The following is a 9,171-nucleotide window of genomic DNA, read 5'->3' on the forward strand; positions in this document are numbered from 1 at the left end:
TAATGTGGACCGGGGGGAGAGGGTGACGAGCATAAATTTCACTTTCCCTTTTTATTTCAATTACAACTTTGGTCATGAAGAATATGTTTCTCTGTTGTCCACGTTCATAAAGCATAAAACAACAGCATCAGAGCACGGTGCAGAGTCTCTAGATGAGTCCCTCGTTCTTATTAAACATCCATGTAGTCCTTTGTAGCTATAGATTAGAACACTGTAGTTTCCATAGTTTCCCCACAGCAGCAGACACAAACAATGATGTCCGCTGGCACATCATAAACACGTCAGATAGTGAAAGTGCATTCGGATTCTCTAAAGTACCGCAGTCTCTTCTCCTAAGTCCTTTTGAATTCTCCTATCCACTATCCCTTAATCCCGTGACTTTTCACTCAGAGGTCAAGGAATAGGAGATAGGGTTAGAATTTAGGAGCTGATTTTTGGATTATCGGAACGCAACCCGGCTCTGTGCGCAAGCAGACCGCTGCACACGCTCTGTCTCTCTCTCTCTCTCTCTCTCTCTCTCTCCCTTTCTCTCCATTTGTCTCCATCGCTCAACCTCACTCCACCCTGTGTGCTCTCCTCAAGTTTGCCTGCGTGCTTGCCCAAGTTGGCACAGCGTTACAAATGTGCCACAAAACCAACCAATGGATGCAGCCTATAATAAGACCGTCAACAGCCTTATGGCAACCTAAAACCCCTCTGTTTCCGTAACAACAACTCACGAGCGCCTCCCTCACCCCTCACAACAATCCCCGCTGGTACCGGTGCACCCCCTCTCTCTATCTCTCTCACTTTGGCTGTGAACTGCGGGCGCCTGATAAGCCAACATCCCCCACTTTCATCACTACAGCACCCATCATACGGGGCAAATGAAAAATGTAACCGGGTGTTATCTTTACTTAATTATGAATGTTGTTACATCAAGGCTGAAAATTTGTTTTTTGTGTATTATATTTGTATTATATCTTGTGGAAGTGCAGATCCCCTGTCCTCCACCAGGGGGTGCTGCAGCACCCTCAGCACCCCTACTTCCCACGGCCCGCTGTGAATCTTCATCAACCTTGACTTTAATTGAACTTGCGATTTGGATTTGATGTGGATTTAAGAGGGTAAAATCGATACTGGATCGGGGCTATCACCTGGATTCTCCGAGTCAATCAGTGTAATGGAGCGAGTATTTAGGAGTGCAGCCTCTCTTGTACTATCAGTGAGTTACCATTTGGGAAACACAGCGAAGGCACAAACAAGCTCGTGTGATCCTCCCGAAACGTTCACGAGTCCCGTCGGTGATATTTTGTAGCTCTTTGTGAGTGTGTGTGTCTGTGGCGAGTGTGAGTTTGTGGGACATTTAATATCGTAGCTCTCTCCCTGGCATGCTCTTCATTACAGTGCACTCGGTCTAATTTCATCGGGGCTTGCAGCCGTTTGAAAACAGGCCAAATGCTCGATGAGGGATGAAGAGAGGAAGAGGGAAGAGGAGGAGGACAAAAGGGGAGAGGTGAAACCTTGGAATTAGTTGTTGATATTAAACAGTGTCTGGTCTGACATGATGTGACCATGTCCGTCTATGCACTTGCGCAGACATGCTCCCAGGCACATGCTTGTCTACTGCCTCCCACAAAGCTCCACATTAATCTAATTCGCGGAATTAAAAGCTGAAGGATGTTTGCATCTTTTCTCCACATAACCCCCCCTCTTTCCTCCTTTTCTCTCTCCTCTATCTTGCAGCAAGAAGGATACAGGGCTGAGATTAATTCCTCCTGTTTGGCCACGATATTTGATAAACAGCAACTTGTCTTCGGGACATGACTTCGGAGAAACACAGTGAGGGAATCTGCACAGAAGCCCAACATGGGCAGCAAGAAAAAGGGTCAAATATATAGGGTGGGAAGGAATACCTGGATGGGGGTGAAATTAGATGGAGATGGGAAGAGCAAATGTGAATGATCAGAAGAGGAAAAGTCAGGCAAAAAAAAAACAAGTGTGGGAAGTTGAACCAAAGTGAAAACTAATTTGTGCAACACCCCCACGATCTGGTTGGCTCCAAAATGTAATGGGTTCTTCCTTGGCCCATGCTACAACCCCTTACACAACGCTTTATAAAATCTAGACAATATTTTTCTACGTAATCCTGCTGACGGAAAGACAAACTGAACCAAAAACATCACTTCCTTGGCGAGGTGTGGAAAAACGATAAATAGAGATTTATTGTGATCCAGGAAAGAGCGATCGGGCAATAGTGCTGTCAGCTTGAGATGAATGGACCATAAACCTGGACAACAAATCCGACTAAATTGTGTTTTTCTTTTGGTTGTCTACATATGCGTTCAAAACATAGGCCAAATCAACAAAATCAGAAAGTTCTTCTTATTTTTTCTGTCTTGAAACTTTATTATTGATGTTCTCCAGGATTATTCGTTGCTATGGGTTCTGAGGGTCCGGGTTAGAGTTGGCCTAGGTTTATTTCTGAAAATGAAATACAAATGTAACCATACAATGGGTTCCAAATGTTGAATGTTAGAAAAAAGACGGACCCCTGAAGTTTTTCATTATTCATAAGCAACACTGTGAGTAAAAGAGTAAAGCAAGGAACGACTATCAGTTGCTTTTGGTTTTTAGGGTTAGGGTTAGCCTAGCTTTAATTATCCAAATATAATACAAACGTGCAATGTTTTCCAAATGTCCAATTTTAGAAAAAGGACAGACCGCTGAAGTTTTGCCTGGTTGATCAGCAACATTGTGAGTAATGGAGTAAAGTAGGGGATGTTACGCTGCGTCCACACGGCGACGTGCGTTGAAGCTTCCCAGTGGGCATGTCTGAAACTCGACCAACAACCAATCACATGAATCTCCCACCCCAGACACACAAGCACGTGGTTTGATTGGCTAGAGCTTGTACTGGCATATGATTTGATTGGCGAAGCGACGGAATCACAATGCAGTTCGGCAAAGCGTGACGTCACCCCATTCAAAGTGAATGGGTAGAAGCGTTGAAGCTTCAACGCACGCCACCGTGTGGACGGGCCGATTGCTTGTTGTGAGATCTAACAAGTCTGTTCACTTGCCAACACTAAATATTGACTGATAAAAGACAAACATTCAGGACTAGCCCCTTGCTGATAACATGGCTTAATAATATAGTCTATTGCGGCGGTTTTCAAAGTGTGAGCTTCAGGGGAGGCGCAGCGTGAGAGAAAAATAACGAGAAAAAGACGAGTAAAGTGTCACTTGCACACTTTTGGCTGTCTGTGGAGACCGAGTTCCCCCACCTCGCCAAAAAGGCTGTAAAAGTGATCATTCCCTTCACCTCCACAGGGGCGGACTGGCCATCTGTGTGTTCTGGAGAATCACAAAAAGGCCGGTCGTCAGCGGGTCGTTGGCGGCCGGCTCAGTTTGCTGATGGCAGGCACCGCCCTTTATTCTTTAAACGGCATCATTTAAGTTGCGCTGACAGGTGACAGAGGTCCGTTCAGTGGGCCGTTTCCACGCAGTGAGGCTCCCTCCCCCGTTGAGTTCACTAGCGTGCTCTACCAAGTTTGTGTGGGCTGGGCTGGGTGAATTTCCAGGGCTGATTTTTAGTCCCAGTCCGCCCCTGCCTCCACCTACCTGTGTGAGTGCGGGTTTTCCGCATTGACTTTGATCAAAAGCAAGTACCGGTCAAGGCTACAGCCAGAGGACTATCTGCGTTTACTCCTGTCTACATTGCATCCCCATATCATCCGCCTGTGCGCATCAAAGACGCAGACTCATTGTTCCCAGTAAAATAGTTCAGTGTGTTGCCGGGAGCATATAAGGATTTATCCACGATGTTGAAAACGTTAAAAAAAATTGAAACATAAAGATAAAAAGGTTTTAAAGAGGTAACACTACTCAGCTAATCAAATCGGTGCAGCCAGTGAGTCAGCACGATATATTGAAACACACACATAGATACGAGACAAGAAGAGAGAAACAGCAGTGAGTAATTTCAAATGGCGTGCTCAAAAAAGAGAAAGGTAGACAGCGAAAACAGAGCATTTAATGACATTTTCTCTTACTGGACCTCTTTGAAATGCAATTGAATACCCATGCATTGTAGCAATAATAATTGGGAGGGGGGGCGTGGCTGTTCTTATGTTCTCTGAGGGGAGGCTCACCTTCCCACACTTTGAAAACCCCTGGTCTAGTGGAAATTGCTACTGCATAGGAAGTTGGCCTAGCTTTACTTCTCAGGGAGAAAAATATTTTATCAACACAGAGTTCATAGCATTTTTGTCTCTTAAATCTGTCAACTGCTGCAATAGAGAATGCACACACAGGCTTGAATCACTCCCTTACCCTCCTTTGGAAAATGTGCAAATTACCTGAAATATTATCGTCCATATCTCTTCACAACGAATATTTCAGGAAAATAGAAATGCCACTAATTTATGCAACGCAATTGGAAGATGAAATTGATTTAGTTTGAGTCTCTCAACAGATAGGCTTCTACGTGTGTGTGTCTCTGCTTTTACAAGTGAATGACAGCTGTCATTCTGCTGCTTCAGAATGGCTTGTACATTAAGCCATCAAGCTACAAAAAATAAATGAATTAGGACATCCATGCCTCATCAACACTTTGAGTCCAACCTCTGGTTTCTACAAGCTGCGCTAAAGGCTAAAGTCACCTAACTTCCCGCTTGAAAAGTCTGAAAAAACAAGGTGTATTTTTGTCTCAGGTCCATCTGAGGACATGCGTTTCAAAGCTCCAATTGTGTTCTTTTTTATTGATGGATGCTGAGAGGCTGGTCTTAAAGCGTAGAAATAAGGTGAGCGCTCTCACAGCCTCTGTGCAAGTCAATATCTTGACTTTAAAGCGATTGACAAGTTGTTTTTGTGAACAAATCCCTCAGTTTTGGCGTGTAATCCTGTCTGCGTTGCGCTCTGTCCCTCATCTAGTCCCTTCCCTGTCAGACAGGACTAGTGCCTGATTTGATTTGGCTGCCACAAAAAAGTCGAAAGTGAGAGACGAAGGAGGGGGGAGGGGGGGGATAACACAGATCTGATGTTTTTTGTTCTTTCAGCTGTCTTCCTCTCTGTTTTGTTGTTTTTCTTCTACTTTCAGTTTCTATTTAACTTAGCCAAACACTATTTTTCTCTTGTTTCTTCCAATTTTCCATCTCCTGGAAGGAGTAATTGTCATTATGAGGACTCTGGCCTTCTCCCTCTCCACTCTTGCTTCATGCTCTTCTGACAGGCCTTTAAATTGTTTTCCAGACTGACTTTCACCTTGATCGGGACACTAAATCCACCAATTAAATCACCAAATTGGCACTGTGGGCGCAGCTACAGGATGGGAGGGCAATGGCAGTTAAGACAAAGGTGATATAGTACACTGCCTAACACCACATTTAAGTGTGTGTGTGTGTGTGTGTTTTCTAAACTGCCCTACAGTGGCAGTGACTGCAGTCATTACAGAAGCATGGCATTTGAAAAAGGAGTTTAAAGTTCTCAGGCTGGATGACAAACTGTAAAACAGATAGTGTTGTAATGCTTTCGTTTCTGTCCGCCAACAAGGTGTGTTTGTCCGTTTTGTCTGTCAGGAGGATGATAATGGTTAATGGACTTAATTGATTTTCATTAAACTTGGTCATGGGTCAAATAAGAACGTGTTACATTTTGGAACAGATCCCAGTAAGGTGTCCATGCATCATACAAACTATTTGGATTCTGCACTTGGCCTTTGGAAAAACCTGTATTGATCATAGACATTCTAGTACCTACCAACATGACATATACTATCAGCCTCATTATCAATATTGATATATGCGTTTATTTTTATTTTGTAATTTTTACATTAAATAGCATTTACATTACATAGCATTTAGTTGACAAGTGACTCACAATAAGTGCAATAAACCATTTAGATTCAAACTAAGGACTACAAGACCAGTGCTGACATATTTACTTACTTATAGCCAATAGGCATAGGAATCAGATTATTGCGATTGCCACCTCAAGTTGTTGTTTCCATATTACGACTTAAGGTTCACTTTTAGACTGAATATAGAAGACAGACCTCGGAACTCGGATATCTGCATAATCCGAGAAGCAATTGAAAACATCATTGGACAAGGCCTAGGTAACCATAACCCTCCCCATTATAGTTAATGCCTCTTTAGGTCAATCATTCTACCCAAAAAGTTGTTACATAATCCACAAACCATCTGTAAAATGTGCATACTGCACTCTGCCTTTGGACAATCTTACTGTAAATTGCTCCAGAAAACTCCAGGACCTAGCAATATTTCTCAGCATATCTCTATCAGCTTTTTATTTATATAAGTATTTTTAGTTGATTATTAACAATGTATAGGTCATTTGAATTCAAGGTCTCCATATTTAATAATAATAATAATAATAGATTACATTTGTATAACGCCTTTCAGGGACCCAAGGCTGCTTGGGTTTCAATAAGTACTGGATGCTAATTAAAAAAAAAAAAATGTAATGTAATAAATATAATTAGAATGTGAAAAAGGATACATTTCTAAAAGGATAGTGTATTTGTAATATTAATAAAACGGTTTTCAGGAAGTCAGCTACAGGTTATATTATAAATGTTTTGCCTTTGTACAGCTGAATAGCTGCTGAGCTGAGTTCATCTGTCAGAAAGCCCCCAGCCTAAAGGTGCTATCTGTCAAGCCAGATGACATGGAGACTGGGAGTCCATGACAGGGGGGTTATCATATCACAGCAGCTAGGACAGGAGGCAGGGCGAGCGGGAGGGAGGGAGGGAGGAAAGGAGGAGTCTGTGTGTTCAATAAGAAAGGCTGATTGCAAGAGTGGAGGAACACAGAGGTGAAGAGAGGACAAGAGAGGGTGAAAGAAAAGAGATGTACTGTAAAAGAACAAGGGAGGAATAAAAGAGAGCAGGAGATAAATAAACCAAGTGGAAGACAAAAGGGCAAAAAAGGAGGAGGAAAAGCCATATGCCATTATAGGACAGTGGCAGGTTGGTGAGGTGAGGGAGGAAGGAGGGATGAAGAAAGAAAGGATAGGATGTGGGGGAGTAGGGAAGGAAGGATGAGGGGGAACGTGGCGTTAAAATGGAAGATTTGCTTGGTGGTGCTTTCACACACACACACACACACACACACACACACACACACACACACACACACACACACACACACACACACACTAACTCTCTTTTCAATTACATGTGACAGCTGCTGTCCCCTTGATCCATGCAGTTTCTGTGGCAATTGTGACAGGAATTATGGTGGTGCAGACAGGTGAGTCACGGGGGAGCAGGGGGGAGGGGGGAGGGGATGTGGGAGAAAGGCGTGGAAATGGAGAGGGAAGGCCAAGAATGTGCTGAGAAGGTATAAAATAGCACAAAATCCATGCTTATGATGCGTTTATTTACATTCAATATCTGGGCATTGATTCATGAAGTTAGGTTTAGGTCAGTGTATGTTTTGGTCATTGGATTTTCTTTTCACAAATGGATATTCAAAAACAAAAAACGACTGGATATTTAATTTTCCTTTTAAAATTGAAAAACAAGGCGTTTTTCTTTATCATGGTCAAAAAACAGAAACAAAGAAACTACAGATTTTTCATATTCTGAATCCGTGTATCTACTGTCCAATTGTTTTCTTTATTAAACACGTAAACGGAAGAGCGTCTGAGAGGCCTTTTTGCTTTTTGCTTTTTACCTTACTAAATGGTCCTTGGAGCGAGGGGCGGGGCGAAACTCACGCAAGTGATTTCAAAACAAAAGCACTCGTTTGCTAAAATCACACTTTGAATCACTACAGTATCCTGCTGAAGGACCGGTGATTATTATCACCAAGGTGAATTTAGCGATCACAACGAAAACGGCCAAGACATATTGAGCCCAGAAAATGAATGTTATTGAGGGCTGTAAATATAATAAGCCTCTGTCTAAAATGGACAACATTGTTAGGAGATTTAAACTATAGCCTACAGCGATTCTGCACTGCGGTCAACTCAGCCGTCTCTCGCGTTTGTTTTTTCAAATCACCTACTCTTCATTCCAGCTAAATTTTTTGTCCTGCTATATTTGAGGATCGATAGTCGATACAAATATGTGTTACCATAGGTTCTTCATAAAATTGATACTGTTGGACTCGCTACTAGTTTGACTGCTACCAGAAATACAATGAAATATTTTTACTGTATACTTTGTGAGTAATCCTCTGTCACAGTCCCCTCCATATTACATAATGCATGTTTTCTGCTCCACCCAGCCATATCAATACTCATATTGCCCGAGGCACGGGCCGAGGAGGTGGAGTTGCAGCAATCTTTGACTCAAGTTTACTTATCAATACTAAACAAAAATTAAATTATACCTCCTTTGAAAGCCTCATTTTCAGTCTTACGCATCCGACCTGGAAAACTTTGCAGCCAATCTTATTTGTTACAGTGTACCGTGCACCAGGTCCTTATTCAGAATTCTTATCAGAATTCTCTGAGTTTCTATCAACTTTGGTACTTAAAACAGATAAAGTAATTATCGTAGGTGACTTTAATATTCATGTTGACGATGATAAAAATAGCCTTACTGTTGCATTTAACTCTATATTAGATTATGTTGGTTTCTGTCAGAGTGTAAATAAACCAACCCACTGCTATAATCACACTCTTGACCTTGTTCTGACTTATGGTATTGAAATTGAGCAACTATTAGTCGAACCGCATAATCCTGCTATATCCGACCATTTCTTAGTAACTTTTGAAGTACTGTTACTAGACTACAAAGCATTAGCCAAAAGCTCCTGCAGCAGAAACCTATCTGTTAGTGCTATAGCCAAATTTAAGGAAGAGATTCCACCAATACTTAACTCGATAGCATGTCTGCATGTAAGGGAGGAAACTTATACAAAATGTACACCACCCCAAATTGATCATGTTGTTGATAGTGCTACAGATGCGCTGCGAATAAAATTAGACTCTGTTGCTCCTTTGAAAAAGAAGAAAANCAGAACTGGACTGATCCACTTTCTTAGTGTCAGTGAGGAACCAGTGTAAAGACCTCAGAACTGGACTGATCCACTTTCTTAGTGTTAGTGAGGAACCAGAGTAAAGACTTCAGAACAGGAGTGATGTGATCCACTTTCTTAGTGTCAGTGAGGAACCAGAGTAAAGACTTCAGAACAGGAGTGATGTGATCCACTTTCTTAG

The sequence above is a fragment of the Notothenia coriiceps genome, unplaced genomic scaffold (genome assembly GCF_000735185.1).
Source record: "Notothenia coriiceps isolate Sejong01 unplaced genomic scaffold, NC01 NC01_scaffold00037250, whole genome shotgun sequence".
In the NCBI taxonomy this organism is placed as follows: domain Eukaryota; kingdom Metazoa; phylum Chordata; class Actinopteri; order Perciformes; family Nototheniidae; genus Notothenia; species Notothenia coriiceps.